Here is a 14,496-nt window from a genome sequence, read left to right on the forward strand (position 1 = left end):
ATTGGATCACGAATGTAGATGTGGGGAACTCAGTGACTCCATAAAGTATGATAACATTCATATCATACGAATCCTAGAAGATGAAGAGAAGTAAAAGGGAGTAGACAGTTTATTTGAGGAAATTATAGCTTAAAACTCCCCTAATCTAGGTAAGGAAACCGATATCAAAATCCAGGAGGCACAGAGAACTCCCATCAAAATCAATAAAAGCAAGTCAACACCAAGACCTATTGTAGTTAAATTTGCAAAGTACAGATATAAAGAAAAAATCCTAAAAGCAGCAAGACAAAAGAAGTACCTCACTTACAAGGGAAGACAGTTAGCAGCACATATCTCCACAGAAATTTGGCAGGCCAGAAAAGAGTGATGTATTCAATGTGCTTAATGGGAAAAGTATGCATCCAAGAATACTCTATCCAGCAAGGCTATTATTCACAATAGAAGGAGAGATAAAGAGTTTCCCAGACAAAAAAACTAAGGAGTTTGTGACCACTAAACTAGTACTGCAAGAACTATTAAAGGGAAATCTTTGAGTGGGAAAGAAAGACCAAAAGTGACAAAGACTAGAAAGGAACAGAGAATATCTCTAGAAACAATGACAAAATAAGTAATAAAATGACACTAAATTCATATCTGTCAGTAATCACTCTGAATGTAAATGGACTAAATGCTCTAATCAAAAGATATAGGGTGTCAGAATGGATAAAAAAACAACTCTATCTATATGCTGCCTACAAGAGATTCATTTTAGACTTAAAGACACTTGCCAATTGAAAGTGAGGGGATGGAGAACTTTATCATGCAAATGGACATCAAAAGAAAGCTGGAATAGCAATATTTATATCAGACAAACTATATCTTAAACCAAACACTGTGACAAGAGATGAAGAAAGGCACTATATCATAATAAAGGCGTTTATTGAACAAGATCTAACAGTTGTAAATATTTATGCCCCCTATGTGGAACACCCAAATATATAAAACAAATTAATAACAAACATAAAGGAAATCATTGATAAGAATAGTAGGGTACTTTAACACTCCACTTACATCAGTGGACAGATTATCTAAGCAAAAATCAATAAGGAAACAATGGCTTTGAATGACACACTCACTGGACCAGGTAGAGTTAACAGATATATTCAGAACATTTCATCCTAAAGCAGCAGAATACACATTTTTTTTTTGAGTGCACATGGGACATTCTCCAGAATAGATCACATACTAGGTCACAAATCAGGCCTCAACAAGTACAAAAAGATTGAGATCATACCATGCATATTTTCTGACCACAACGTTATGAAATTTGAAGTCAACCACAAGAAAAAAATTGGAAAGGCCACAAATACATGGAGATTAAAGAACATCCTACTAATGAATGAATGGGTTGACCAGAAAATTAAAGAAGAAATAAAAAAATACATGGAAACAAATGAAAATGAAAACATGATAGTTCAAACCTTTGAGTTGCAGCAAAAGCAGTCTTGAGAGGGAAGTATATAGCAACGCAGGCCTACATCAAGATGCAAGAAAAATCTCAAATACAAAACCTAACCTTATACCTAAATGAGCTAGAACAAGATGAATAAATGAAGCCTAAAGCCAGTAGAAGAAAGGAAATAATGAAGATTAGAGTAGAAATAAATGATTTAGAAACAATAACAACAACAGCAACAAAAAATCCAGTAGAACAGATCAATAAAACCAGGAGCTGGTTCTTTGAACCAATTTCTAAAAATGATAAACCCCTAGCCAGACTTATCAAAAAGAAAAAAATACAAATAGAATCACAAATGAGAGGGGAGAGAACACAGCCAATACCACAGAAATACAAACAATTATAAGACTATATTATGAAAAATTACATGCCAACACATTGGGTAATCTACAAGAAATGGATAAATTCCTAGAAACATATAAACTACCAAAACTGAAACAGGAAGAAATGAAAAACTTGAACAGACTGATAACCAGCAAAAAACTGAATCAGTAAACAAAATCTCCCAACAAACAAGAGTCCAGGACCACATTGCTTCACTAGGAAATTCTACCAAAAATTAAAGAAGAGTTAACACCAATTCTTCTCAAACTGTTCCAAAAAATAGAAATGGAAGGAAAACTCCCAAACTTGTTTTATGAGACCAGCATAATTCCAAAACTAGACAAAGACTCCATTAAAAAAAGAGAATAATAGGCCAATATCCCTGATGAACATGGATGCAAAAATTCTCAACAAAATACTAGGAAATTGAATCCAATAGTACATTAAAAGAATCTTTCACCATGATCAAGTGAGGTTTATTCCTTGATTGCAAGGGTGGTTCAATATTTGCAAATCAATCAACATGATATACCACATTAATAAAAGAAAGGATAAGAACCATATGATCCTCTCAATAGATGCAGAAAAGGTATTTGACAAAGTAAAGCATCCATTATTGATAAAAACCCTCAACAAAGTAGGGATACAGGGAACATACCTTAACATCATAAAGGCCATATATGAAAGACTCACAGCTAATAACATCCTTACTGGGGAAAAACTGAAAGCTTTTCCTCTATGTTCAAGAACAAGACAGAGGTGTCCACTCTCACCACTGTTACTTAACCATTATACTGGAAGACCTAGCCTCAGCAATCATACAACATAAAGAAATAAAAGGCATCCCAATCAGCAAGGGAGAAATCAAACATTCACTATTTGCATATGACATGATACTCTGTAGAAAACCTGATAGACTCCACCAAAAAACTGCTAGATTACTACATGAATTCAGTAAAGTAACAGCATACAGAATCAACATATAGAAATCTGTTGCATTTCTATACACCAATAATGAAGCAGTAGAAAGATAAATCAAGGAATTGATCCCATTTACAATTGCACCCAAAACCCTAAGATACTGAGGAATAAACCAAAGAAGTAAAAGATCTGTACTCTGAAAACATCGAACACTTATAAAAGAAATTACAGATGACACTAAGAAATGGAAAAACATTCCATGCTCATAGATTGGATGAACAAATATTGTTAAAATGTCTATACTACCTAAAGCAATCTACACATTTAATGCAATCCCTATCAAAATAACATCAGCATTTGTCACAGAGCTAGAACGAAGTAATCTTGAAAAGCAAGAGCAAAGCTGGAGGCATCACAATTCCAGGCTTCAAGTTATATTACAAAGCTGTAATAATCAAGACATTATGGTACTGACACAAAAACAGACACATAGATCAATGGAACAGAATAGAAAACCCAGAAATGGACCCACAACTATATAATCAATTCATCTTTGACAAAGCAGGAAAGAATATCCAATGGAAAAAAGACAGTCTCTTCAATAAATGGTGTTGGGAAAACTGGACAGCAACATGCAAAAGAATGAAACTGGACCACTTTCTTACACTATACATAAAAATAAGTCCAGAGTGGATGAAAGACATAAATATGAGATAGAAAACCATCAAAATCCTAGAGAACATAAGCAGTAACCTCTTTGACATCAGTTGTAGCAACTTCTTACTAGATACATCTCTAGAGGCAAGGGAAACAAAATAAAAAATAAACTGTTGGGATTTCATGAAGATAAAAAGCTTCTGCACAGTGAAGGAAACAATAAAAAAAAAACTAAAAGGTAAACTTTGTAATGGGAGAAGATACTTGAAAATGACATATCTGATAAAGGATTGGTATTCTAAAATCTGTAACTTTTCAAAATCAACCCCCCAAAACCAAATAACCCAGTTAAGAGATGGGCAGAAGACATAATAGGCATTTCCAAAGAAGACATGCATATGACTAATAGACACATGAAAAGATGCTCAACTTCACTCTTCATCAAGGAAATACAAGTCAAAACTACAATAAGATATCATTTCATACCTGTCAGAATGTCTCAACAACACAGAAAACAACAGATGTGAGTGAGGATGCGGAGAAAGGGGAACCTTCTTACACTGTTGGTGGGAATGCAAACTGGTGCAGCGACTCTGGAAAACAGTATGGAGGTTCCTCAAAAAGTTAAAAATAGAATTATCTTATGATCCAGGAATTCCACTACCAGGTATTTACCCAAAGAATACAAAAATATTGACTTGAAGGGACACATGCACTCTGAGGCTTATAGCAGCATTATCAACAATAGCCAAATCATGAAAAGAGCCCAAATATCCATTGATTGATGGATGGATAAAGAAGAAGTGGTGTATATATACACAATAGAATATTACTTAGCCATAAAAAGTAATGAAATCTTGCCATTTGCAACAACATGGATGGAGCTAGAGTATATTATGCTAAGCAAAATACATCAGTCAAAGAAAGACCAATACCATATGATTTTGCTTATATTTGGAATTTAAGAAACAAAACAGATGAACATGGGGGAAATATTATATATATACATATATATATATGTATATATATAATTTTATGTCTTATATATTATTTAAAATTATATATATTATTTTAAATAATCCATGGGTCAAAAATCAAAATCACCAGATGTATTATTTTCCTGGGGGTCTGTAACAAATTACCACAAACTGGATGGCTTAAAGCAACACAAATTTATTCTCTTATAGTTCTAGAAACCAGACGTACCTATAATCTATATTGAGCTGAAATCAAAATGTTGGCAGAGATAGACCCTCAAAGTTCTACAGAAGAATATATTCTTGTCTTCTACCTCCTAGTGGCTGTTGGTATTCTTGGCTTGTGGCCACATCTTTTTGTGTGTCTGTGTGTCCAAACTCCCTCTGCCTTTCATTTCTAAGGACAATCTGTGGTTGCAGGAGACTGACCTGTGTAGTCCAGAAAATTTCCTCCTCTCAAGATCCTTAATCACATTTTTGTCATTAAGGTAATTTTTACTTGTTTGCCATATGTGGTAATATCCACAGATTCCAGGAATTAGGACATGGACATATCTCTGGGGCTTTCATTCAACTCACTACACCAGGTAAATCTGAAAATATATTTAAATAAATTATAATGAAACATAAAATATTAGATATTGGAGATGCCACTAAAGTAATGCTTAGAAGAAAATTTATAGCTTTAAATTCTTATATTCTTATATTAAGAAAGATCTACAATATTGATCTTAGCTTTTGCCTTGAGGAGCTAGACAAAACTTGGGAAGTGATGACAAATATGTAGGAATAAGTAAACAAGAAAGCTGAAAATAAAATAAATGAAAATACATTAACAGTAGGAAAAAATGAAAACAGCTTTTACCTTGAAAATACGAATGAATTGATAAATTTTTAGGTACACTGATTTAAAAAAAAGGTACAAATTACCAATATCAGTAATGGAGAGAAATCATTACAGGTATTTTAGATATTATATTAATAATAAGAGAATATTTGAGTATTGCAAACAGCTCTATGGCAATTATTGAGCAATTAGGTGAAATGGGAAAATTTTCCACAAGACACAGCTAACCTAGTACTTGATGATGAAGTAAAGACTAGATGCTTTCCTATGTATATCAATGGCAAAGTAATGTTTACTCTGACCAATTTTATTTAATGTATTCAGGAGGTGCAATAAAGCAAGAGAAAGAAAGGCATACATGTTGGAAGGGAAAAAGAACTTTATTCACAAATGACATCATCTTGTTTATAAAAGCAAAATTTTATATAAAATCCTTATGATTCTATAAAAACTACTAAAATTTGTAAGATAATATGTCATAGCTATAGTATACAACATAAATATACACAAATCAATTATACTGCATTACATTAACAGCAAATAATTAGAAAGTATAAAATGATGTTTATAATAGCATAAAATTGGATATATTTAGGTATACAATTAACTCTGTATACATAGATAGGTACATAAGACATATACACATAGATACATATGACTTGTATATTGAAAACTAACAAAACATTAGTGAAATTGTACAGATGACCTAAATATAATGACAGATAAACCATGTTCATGGATCCCTAAATGCAATATTGTTAACAATGTTGATTCTTCCCAATGCAATCTGTAGACTCAGTGCAATCTCATTTAAAATTATAGTAAGCTTTTTATAAAAAATTGACAAAGAATTTCTAAAATTTATTTGGAAATGTAAATGACTGAGAATAGCAAAATAATTTAAAAAATGAACAAAGTAAAAAGATTTATATTACCTGATTTTAAGACTTAACTCTAAAGCAGTAGTAATCTAGATGGGTAGTTTTTGAAATAAAGATAGACATGTAGACCCCCATGTAGAATAGAGAACCCAGAAATAGACCCACAGATATAAGGCTAGTAGATTTTTTTTTTTTACAAAGGTGCAAAAATAATTCAACAGGCAGAGAAAATCTCCCTAACAAATAATATTAGTACAACTGGTTAAATCTAAAAAATTTCTCAAAGACCAGAGAAAATGTGTGCAACCTTGGAGTAGGCAGAGCTTTCTGAAAAAGAATACCAAAAGCATGAACCATAAAAGAAAATAAAAGATAAAATAAACTTCATCAAATAAGTAAAATTAAATAGGTTCTTTAAAAAATGTAAAGGTAAGCCATATACTTTAGGAAAATATTTACAATACATATATCTGACCAATTATTTGTATTCAGAATATCTAAAAACTTCTTTCACCTAACAAATAAACAGATAAACAATGTATAAAAATGTGAACAAAATATTTGTCTTCCTATGACTTTGGAGTGACTTTAACTTTCTGTTGTTCTAATTGAATTTTGCAGTAGCTTTTATTAGTACCATCCTTTTATGCCACCCTTTTCTGTAGATAAGACTACATAGTAATATTCTAGCCACATGTCCATATTAGTTGACATATTGATCATAGACTTTAATCAGAACTAGCATCCACACATAAAAAATTTTGTTGAAAAGATCCCTAAATTTACATGGCAATTAGGCTATATTTGTGAGATGGTATGTACTTGAATACTTATTGCAGGGATTATAGAAAGTGAAAAAGAAGTCAAGAAATGATTGTGAGCTGTAGAGGATCAATGGTAATGGTATAAATGCACATATTCCCCAGTTATCTGTTTTAAAAAAAAATCATTTAATGTTTTATTTTTGAGAGAGAGAGAGAGAGAGAGAGAGAGAGAGAGAGAATGAGTGGGGGAGGGGCAGAGAGAGAGGGAGACAGAATCTGAAGCAGGTTCCAGGCTCTGAGCTGTCAGCACAGAGCCCGAGTGGGGCTTGAACCCACGAACCACAAGATCATGACCTGAGCTGAAGTCAGATGCTTGACTGACTGAGCCACCCAGGTGCCCCAATTCCCAAGTTATCTTAACTTGTAAAATGTATTGTAAATTGTCTTTGCATAAAGTGTTTGATAATGTAATCCAAGTTTTGATTTATAAGAGAGGATAGAAGAGAACTTAGTTCATTCACTTACTCATTTAATCATACATCTGGCAAATTCCATAATCTGATTGTAAATCAATGGATTCCCTGTTTTATCATGGAAAAAAAGATTGGGAGAGCTTCAGATGAAATAGATAAATGTTTACCTACCTATCTTGGTAATTTAGTGACATGTGTATAATTAAAAATAATGTCACATAAAATGATATTATAATTTACTAATATTTTTTAATTCTAATTTACAGAGGTTTATTCAGATTCTTCACATAAATTTTTAAAGTCAGAATCTTTTAAAGTTTTCTTCAGTCTACCTTTAGTTTTACCTAAATTTAGTTTGGTTACAGCACATTTTATGTACAGGTTTGATGCTGTCACTTAAAATATCATCAGAAGACACAAATGCCATTTGCATAACACTAGGGAATTATTTTTTAAGATAACACTGTCCCTCAATTGTATACTATGACCTCTATGATATAGTCATATAATTCTTTGTTTTTCTAAATGATCTTTGAAAACCTTATCTACATTGACATCTAATACGATTCTGAATAAAATTGCCAGGAAAAAACACTAAACATTGTCTCCATTTTTAACTATTCTATCAGAATGACCTATAAGACCATCTAAAACCAGTACTGATTGAGGTCATTTCTAGCTAATACATCTTTCCCAAGTAGTACTTTGTTGTTTAAAATAAAGTAATTGAGAATGTGTTTCATAATATGGAACCTCTCTTATGAAAAATAACATTGAGTAAACATTTTGCCTTTTATCCAGAAATTTACCATATTTAGTCAATGCTTCCTGTTTGTCTAGATACAGGTATAAATGTAATCACCAAATACTCCCTGTCTTCAAAGAACATATGGTATAGAAGGAGGGACAAGCAGGTCATCAGACATTTTCAATACTGTACAATAATTGCTGTAGAAGCAATTTACTACAGAGAGGTATGGAGGCATATAGGAGGGGCACCTAACACAAGCCAGGAAAGGCTTCCTACAGGATATGATGCGCAAGATGGCACTGAAAGGTGAGTAGGAATTAGCCAGGGGCAGATGTTTTGAGGGTATTGCAGGAAGAGGAAATAGCTTGTCTAAAACTTGGAAGTTAAAAAAAAAAAGAAAAAAGAAGCAGAAAAACAGTGTGTGACAGGTTCATGAGTGTGCAGACACTTTAATATGCTGGAGTGAAGTTTGTAGGTGAGTATGTGTGAGTTTGTAAAAGATGAAGTTGTAGAGGTAAACTAGAATGTGCATGGATTACTATAAATCTCCTTTTAGATAGAAAATCTTTAATATATATTCTTTTATAGATCATCCAGAGTTACTATTTTAAGACAAGTGTTTAAGAAATGTCAATTAAAATGTAAATAAAAATTTAAAAGTAGCCACATCTTTATAAACAAAGGACAGATTATTGGTTTTATTTCCTACGTGTGTGAGCAAAGACTGAGGAATGACCTTTCAAAGTAGTTCTTAATACATAAACTCTATGATAGCAACAATTGTTGAGTTTGATTCATTTTGTGAAGCTTATGGCTGCTTTGAAATGTACACAGTAATAATCATCTCAACATTTGGTTTAATTCAGCCAAGATTATTTATTTTACCTGAAACAACAGACACTTCTGTTGGGATATTATTACAATTATCGTTATCAGTTATCAATATAAATTATATGAACCCAAGGCCCTGACTTTGGCATAGGATTTAAACCACATTAAGTAGGGTGAAATACATAAGAGGATTAGGAGTACACTTATCATAGGAGTAATGCATAGAATTATTAATCATTATATTGTACACCTGAAACTAATATAACACAGTTAATTATAAAAATAATATATAATATTATATATGTATTATAATGTAATATATTAAAATATAATATTATATATTTATATTTAAAATAAATTTAAAAAATAATTTAAAATAATTTAAAAAATTTAAGGGCTGACTGAGTAACAGATTTTGGGGTCAACCTCCAGGAGCAGGAGCTCAGAGGGTATTAAAGAACAATGAAGCAGAGAGGTCCCCAGAGTCCTCTAAAGAACTCAGAAGAGCAGCTCACAGGGAGAAGATACGTGTAAGCATGTCACACATCGACATCATCAAGGACCAAGAGAGAGCTGCATAAGCAGCACCCAAATAAGCAAAAAGATTTTTGCCCCTTTCCTTCTACTTGCCTACTTCCACCACTGATCCTAGAAAAGACCCAGGAAAAACAGGAGGTGGAAAAATGAAGAATAAGAGCATAATATTATTGAAGGCAATGGGTAGGGGAAGTGGGCAGGAAACTGTTTCCTATATCAACTCTCACTGACTTGTGTCCATTTAATAAATCTGGTTGCATAATTTAAAAAATAAAAAAATAAATTGCCTTGAGTAGACAGGACTTGAGGTGGTCTCAGAATGGACAGGTTTATGTGGGGACTTTTTTCTTTTATCCAAACCAATTCAGGAATAAAGACTAATTGGGTTGAAATAAAAATTAAAGATTTTTCTTGTGTGTGTAGATATACTTCAAGTAAAAAGAAAATTGATATTTGATATAGAAAATTGTATCAGCTATTAATGAGTATTTGACTTGTTCCAACATCATGATCATACTATTTCTGGGATCAGGGACTTGCCACATTTCCAGGTTGACTGCACAGGGAGCAAGACTTGTCAGCACCCCTTTCCATCATGTGTGAGGTAAACTTATACATGAGAGTAGCTATTTATCATCAATTAAAGCGTGAGTTGTTTGTGTTGAGTAAATTGTGACAACATTCTGACATAGCTTCATTTTCTCTGTTTTTTTGTTTCCTGTAAAATATAATAATTCCAACCATATGCCAGAAGACACTAAGAATTTAATAAGTAGAGAAATAAATTATAGTCCGTACTCTTGAGTACATTTTTTTTCCTAAGGAAATTTTGGTTGCAGTATGTATAGAGTAAGCAAACTCAGCAGAAGTGTAGGAGGTAGCTTCTCCAGGTTATATTTTTTCACTACGTGCCTATAGACCATCCATATTTGGGACAGAAAAGTCCTGTGCTCCCAAAAGCAGAACCTCTTACAGTGTTCTTTTAGTGAGTAGAAACAAGTTTATTACCAAGTCAGACATTATATCAATACTGCAGTAGAAAAAAAGTGAAAAAAAAAGAATTGATGAAAAATAATACCAAGGGAGAGGAAAGTGCCTATGGTTTTGAAAGAACCCACACTTCCTATCTGTAATCTTCTTTGTTCTTGGTTCTACTACCATAGCCTCTTGACCTCTCATTTTGCAATATGTTTAAAGAAGTCATGGTACTGTGACTGAAGTGTGTGGTTATTTGTAGGTGAGTATTTACATTAGGATTTGTATCTTCAAGTGCCACACACATGCATGAGTTTGCTGTAAAAATAAAATTAACATTTGTAATGAAAATCTTCTGAAATCATGTCTACAATACGTCATTCTGTTCTGCTTGTTCATTTGAACCATTGATCAAGAGAAGATCCTTTTCAGATACTATCCAAGCCATGCTGTACTAAGGAAGTCCACTTTTATATAGACTAGACTGCATCGATGTTATATTATTCAAGAGATCCATTGAATGTGATTATGGCTGGTGCTTTCTTTCAGTATTTCATAACAAAGTATTTAGATGAAGCATGTTTTTTCAGTCACAGATGAAGGCAAGGAGGATTGTTTATGATGTGAAAGGGTTGCTATTGAAAGTGTCTCAATTACTTAGTTTTTTAATGCGTAATAAAGATCTGTCTTTCCTGCTTCACCTGCCCCAACTCCGACCTTCCAGTTTTGGTCCTTTTGTAACAGTTTCCCTAATTTGTTGCCTGTGGACCTGACAATGTATCAAGTGACTCATGAATTTTGGTAGTTTTAGAGGGAAAAAAGTAATGAAATAATTTTGTTCACATTAATTTCACAGTCATTTCACAGCATAAATTATATTTTCACGAGTTTTTGTATACATATATGTATTGTGAATTGTTCACATATACATATTGCAAAGACAGTTTATCTCAATTAATAATGGGATACAGTATATGACATGTCTTAGCTAGGATGTCTTTATAAAACTTTCAAATTGTTGGGGCACCTGGGTGGCTCAGTCAGTTAAGCATCCGATGTCAGCTCAGATCATGATCTCACTGTTCCTGGGTTTGAGCCCTGGGTCAGCTCTGTGCTGACAGCTCAGATCCTGGAGCCTGCTTCAGATTCTGTGTGTGTCTCTTTCTCTCTGCCCTTCCTCCCCACTCACACTCTGTCTCTGTTTCTCTCTCTCAAAAATAAGTAAAAACATTAAAAAAAATTAAAAAACCCTTTCAGATTGTTGTTTTCTGTTATATTCCCAGTTCACAAAAAATGTATTTAAAAAAGCCTCACTGAAATATAAAAATATAGGTAAAATTTTTAACTAAATAATTTGTAATAATATTATAGTGAATATTCTGGAGTGATACTGAATGTATATTTGGTATATGCTGGGAAAAGTGAAGATGCAGATGTGATGATTTCATACAAGTACTTGAGAAGTATAATTGGAAAAGCCTAGTGATGAATACCAGCAGCCGTCTCCTAGTTCTTACTGTTGCCTCTCTCAAACTTTGTCACATAATCAATGGAAGCTACTGAAACTTCCTTTTTAATGCTTCCTGGTACAAAACTTGATGACTTTTGTTGCCAAGGGTGAAAAGATCAAAACTACAAAGGCTTAATTCAGAGTTGTACTCCTCAAAGCAAAAACAGATACAAGTAATGCACAGGGTTGCTTTAAAAACTGGCAAATCAACCTTAAAGTTAGTGGCAAATATGCTTAGAGACAAAGGAGAAGAAACTATTGATAAGATTCCTTTATCAAACCACATTGCTTGATTTGGGATAACATCGACACATTAATGCATTGTGGAAACATAGATATCGTCTAATGTATGTGCTAGCAGATAATTAAATTTCAAGTTGGAAGGTCTGAATCAGCTCTTGGCATTTGTGCCAAGAATATCTGAGGGAGAAGTGCTTGATGATTTTTTGTTCTGCTTATCACTAAAAACCCATACTCTACAAAAGAGATTGGTGTTTGTTTTTAATAATGATTTTCTGAGCTGTGATGTTGACTGGAAGTGTCATTGTTACAGTATGGAGTAGGGAATCTTGCCCATATCAAGGTGAAGTTTTGTTATACATGAATCAAAATGGTTCTCTTGAAAGCCAATTCATAAGCTACCTTGGCAAGTATGAATGAGGAATGAGAGAAATATTTCTTCATAATGCTTATGCCTATCCAGACTATTCCTATAATTGTAAGTAGCATCATTAAGTTATATGTTTCAGTTTTTAAATGGCCTTAACTTATAAAGTCAACATGATTTTTAGTTGAGATAGGAAAGCATAACTTCTTTAGAATACAAACCTTGCTGTAAATATCCTCTTTACAAATTTAGTTTTAGAAAAATATAGTTTCTTTAATTTTTTTAGTGGATATAAATCTTATTTAATTCAAATGGCATTAACTCTATTGTTTTATTTATCATAATAATGGTGTGTGCTTCTTATAGAAAATTCAGCCACTGCAAAAAAAATTATATAGGCCAAACAAAATTTTCTATATATGTATATATAAACGTATATGTTTATTTTATATATGCATATATAAATAGGATCATATGCTACATGTTTTGTGGTTGAAATTTGATATAGAGTAATTGAGGAGGAATGTTCAAGATGACTAACTGAATGGGATTGATAAATTAAAAAAAAATTTTTAACTTTATTTATTTTGAGAGTGACAGAGACAGTGTGAGTGGGGGAGGGGCAAAGAGAGAGGGAGAGAGAAAATCCCAAGCAGTCTCCATGTGCTGCCAACGCAGAGCCCGACATGGGGCTTGAACTCATGAGAAACCGTGAGATCGTGACCTGAGCCGAAACCAAGAGTGAGACACTTAACTGACTGAGCCACCCAAACACCCCTGGGTGTCTAGATAAATTCTTACAGTAAATTAAACGTTGCATTCCACAGAGTTTTTGTGACCCTGTGTCATGGCATGGCATGAAGATACTTCAGTGAGGTAACATCTATCAGAGGAAGCCCAAATATGATTTGCTGCTTTTCCCCCTGCTTCACCCTGTAGCACATTGCTTGCTGAGATTGATGTTAGAAGAATATTCTTCCTTCTTATTCACAGGAACAGCATGTTCCTTCTGTTGCACTGATAGGCCCCATATCCACGCAGAACAGCAAGAGTTCTAATAGCAACAGCACCAACAAATATTTGAGTGCATGGTGTGTCACTGTTTTAGGCTCCTTACAAGCATTACAAGCATTATTTCCTTTAACTCTTCACAGTATCCACATAACATAATCATTATGTCCATTTTGGGGTGGAGGAAACTGACAATCTTTTAACCTATAGGTTAAAAGCAGCCTGTGTTCTTAATAACTGCTGAATAGTCAGCAGCAACAACTAAATGCTATCCCAGGTATGCTTTAAACTTGGCCCTGCTGATTGAGATGTAATCAGTATAGGGTGGGGCTCTAGCTTTGGTATGTGTTAAAAGGTTCCAAGTGATTCTTATGCTTAGCCATGATTTGAAGTCACTGACATAGATAATGACCAAAGTAATTTCATTTTTTGTGCAAATTTAATAACTATTCATTAATGTTCATAAACCACTGCCATTTGGCTTAGGTGGTTTTTTTTTTAAATTATTTTTAATTTTTTTTAAATGTTGTTTATTTTTGCCTTTTAGATTAACCAGGTAATAGGACTGAGATACATTAGGCTTTACCTTCTCTTTTATGGTCTGAATCTTGGAGAAATGTATGTGTGATACTTAGAAATAAAAGGACTGTTTATCTCTGTAAATCAAAATGAGCTTTATGAATTAAGTGATTTTTTTTCTCACTGGGGAATAAAAGAGGGTAAACCAGCCTGGCTGGCAGCAACATGCCAGAGTTCAGTCTTACATGATATGCAATCTCTTAGAGAATAAATCCTGAAAGTAGGGCTTATGAATTCAAGAAAGTAGAAATGATGGAGGAGGGATAAGAGACAAAGAAAATGTGAAGTAAAACTGTATCTCAAACCTATTCTGATGTGGTTGACGACCTCTTCTTTTCTTAGTCCAGTTACCT

At 33.2% G+C, this 14,496-nt stretch overlaps 1 protein-coding gene and 1 long non-coding RNA gene across 44 annotated transcripts in view; one reads left to right on the plus strand and one right to left on the minus strand.

Moving 5' to 3' along the window:
- Positions 1 to 14,496, plus strand: part of ZBTB20 (zinc finger and BTB domain containing 20) — a 780,465-nt gene that overhangs the window by 87,970 nt on the left and 677,999 nt on the right. The gene's annotated exons all lie outside the window — the stretch shown is intronic.
- Positions 5,666 to 14,496, minus strand: part of LOC147577442 (uncharacterized) — a 111,138-nt gene continuing 102,307 nt past the window's right edge. The window contains exon 6 of the long non-coding RNA XR_015240548.1: positions 5,666 to 6,432. This is a non-coding gene — a long non-coding RNA (uncharacterized LOC147577442). The remainder of the gene's footprint in view (positions 6,433 to 14,496) is intronic.

The sequence above is a fragment of the Puma concolor genome, chromosome C2 (genome assembly GCF_028749965.1).
Source record: "Puma concolor isolate L17-30 chromosome C2, mPumCon1.1.hap2, whole genome shotgun sequence".
Classification (NCBI taxonomy): Eukaryota; Metazoa; Chordata; class Mammalia; order Carnivora; family Felidae; genus Puma; species Puma concolor.